Source organism: Dipodomys merriami, unplaced genomic scaffold (assembly GCF_024711535.1).
Source record: "Dipodomys merriami isolate MVZ:Mamm:240054 unplaced genomic scaffold, mDipMer1.0.p SCAF_402, whole genome shotgun sequence".
In the NCBI taxonomy this organism is placed as follows: Eukaryota; Metazoa; Chordata; class Mammalia; order Rodentia; family Heteromyidae; genus Dipodomys; species Dipodomys merriami.
The window spans coordinates 552,724-555,464 of record NW_027205627.1 but is presented as its reverse complement, the minus strand read 5'-3'; positions in this window follow the sequence as shown (position 1 = coordinate 555,464).

The window sequence follows — 2,741 nt, the reverse complement described above, 5'->3', positions numbered from 1 at the left end:
AACCATTTTATAGACAATAATTTGTAATTTCTTAACTAGTATTTTATTTTTCCAGAAATGGATTTTGTTAATATATGTGATTATCCTCCAGAATAAATGTCTTCATTTATCTGCATCTTGTGCAAACAGCAAGTCAATTAGATGTAAGTGGGAGTTCATCAGTAGCACTTTTTAAAAATGCAAAAAATGTGGACAGGGAGCCAATATACATATTTTTCCACCATCACTTACTACATCCTCCTTCTTCCTTCCTAGGGAACACACCCAATCAATAAAAAGGCGTACATATTTGGTTCTTGACCTGGAAAGTGGAAGCAGAATGTTATGGATGTCTGGGATGACAGTTAATAGTGTTTTACATAATAATGTCACATACAACAGCCCTAAGAGTCCTGCAGGTCTTAACACTACTTCCTTAGTGATGTGATCGGAATGTCAGCCTTACTGGACTTAGTATTGTTTTCCACTTCCTTTCTTATCACTTGTCCAAAATTGTAATACATATTAACCGAATGAAAAAGTAATGTCATCTTAAGAAATTCTTATTGCAACAAGACATTATGTCGAAAAAAGAACTTTACAACTTTGGAGGTGGATGGGTGGGGAATCGGAGGGCAGGGATGGTAAGGGTAAACAAAGGAGGAGGCAAAAATGTTTGATAAGAAATGTACTCATTACCTTGCTCATGTAATTATAACCCCTCTGTACTGTATTTTCACACAAAAAACTTAACATAAAAAAAGAAAGTCATTTAGGGCTCTGGGAATGTGGTTTCATGGAAAAGTTATTGCTTAGCATGCATGAAACCACATAAACAGAAAAAGAAACACTGGAAGTGGTGTTTTGCCTTAAGTGGTATAATGCTAGCCTCGATAAAAAAATGAAGCTCAAGGACAGTTCCTTGGCCCTGAGTTCAAGACCCAGGACTGTCAAAAGAGTCATTTAGCTAGGAAATGCAAAATAAAGAACCCATACTTGGAATATATAATTGCTCCTTCCAACTGATACCTATCAATAGTCCTTAATTCATGTACATTACCTATATTAGAATACTGTGTTGAACAAAAAAAAGTTTTGTTAATAGGTCATGGCAATTAAGACCAAGAATGTGCTTAGATATCAGTGAAGATTAATCCTGGAAATTTAAAGATTCCAGGCTCTTGAGTGGGCACTACTAATCACAATCAGAAGAGTAGTATAAGTGAGATTTGGAAATCTTTTTGGTAAGTTATGGCACCAAAAAGGCAGAGGTTAATTGATAGTTTTGACAGAAGGACTAACTCCAGATGGAAGGTATAAATGATAATAATAACTAAGTTATACCATAAACTGTTCTAGAGAACCATTTTTGATTATAAATAACCAAATAACTTAGGCTAGTCCGTAATCTCTGTGTGAAAAGTTGTATATACTTCTATGCTGCTCTTTCATACTTGATCTCCTTTGCTTTCTACAAATCTGTCTTTCTCTATTTCTCTATGAACAATTTCTGATACTAAGTCCACATATGCAGACAACAGAGGATGCTAATGTAAGAGTGCCATAGGTCATGAGTCATTAATGTAAGAACATGGAAAAAGAGGACATATTTATTGCTACATCCATTTTATTGAAAAGCTGCAATGTCACATCATTTGATTCAAATTTCCATTCTTTGTCAACATAGTGTCATTAAATGTACATAAATGCAAATATGATCTGGGTGCTGGTGACTCACACTTGTAATACTAGCTACTCAGGAGGTTGAAACCACAGGATTGTGGTTCAAATCCAGCCTGGTCAGGAAAATCCATGAGAATCTTATCTTCAATTACGACCAGAAATCTGGAAGTGGTGCTGTAACTTAAGTGGTAGAGCCCTCAACTTGAGCTGAAATGCTGAGGGATAGCGCCAGAATCAGAGTTCAAGCCCCATGACTAACAGAAAAAGTTCCTCAAAAGGCACGACGAAGTCAATACTAATCTTCCCAAGCAGAGAACATAATTCCAAAATAATTCAGTGCACCTTCTTTTGCTGAGTTAAGTTATGGTTTCTTTGCTGAATATATTCTCTTCTTTTAAAAATTTGTCGAATATTAGCTTTATAATAAACTTCATCTAACATGTCTTGGTTCAAAAGAGAAATGCATACAATTGATCTCACTTGGATTTATTACAGTCTCAAAGCCAACAGGCAGAAGAGTCTGTCAAACTCTTATCTTTAATTAAACACCAAACTAGCCAGAAGTGGAGTTTTGGCTCAAGCAGTAGAGTACTAGCTATGGTGGCAGGAGGGCAGGAAAGACAACTATTCAGGGACAGGGGCCAGACTCTGAGTTCAAGCACCAGAACCAGCACAAACTAAACAAACAAGCAAGCAAAAAACGTCCACATATTTATTTTGGACCATCCTTAAAGCACTGGTTTGAAAACAGGCTCCTTTTGCTGATCATACTCACTGGATCCTGATTTTTGGAATCCTTATTGCTATGGTGAACTCAGGACCAGATTAAAGTAATGGATAACTGAATCCTGCAACAAGACAATCATGTCAGGAGTGAAATATTGAGGCATAAGTTACCTTTAAACCTACATGTCTTTGTTTCTTTGCAGTAGAACACTTTTAAAACAACCTTATTTCCTTTTTATCTATGTTGGCCTTCAAATGGCATATTGTTTCCTTTTGTAATACTCTTAACTAGAAATTTGCAAACAAGTTTTATGTGAGTAAAGAACACACTCGAAAAAGTCAGGGACAGAGTT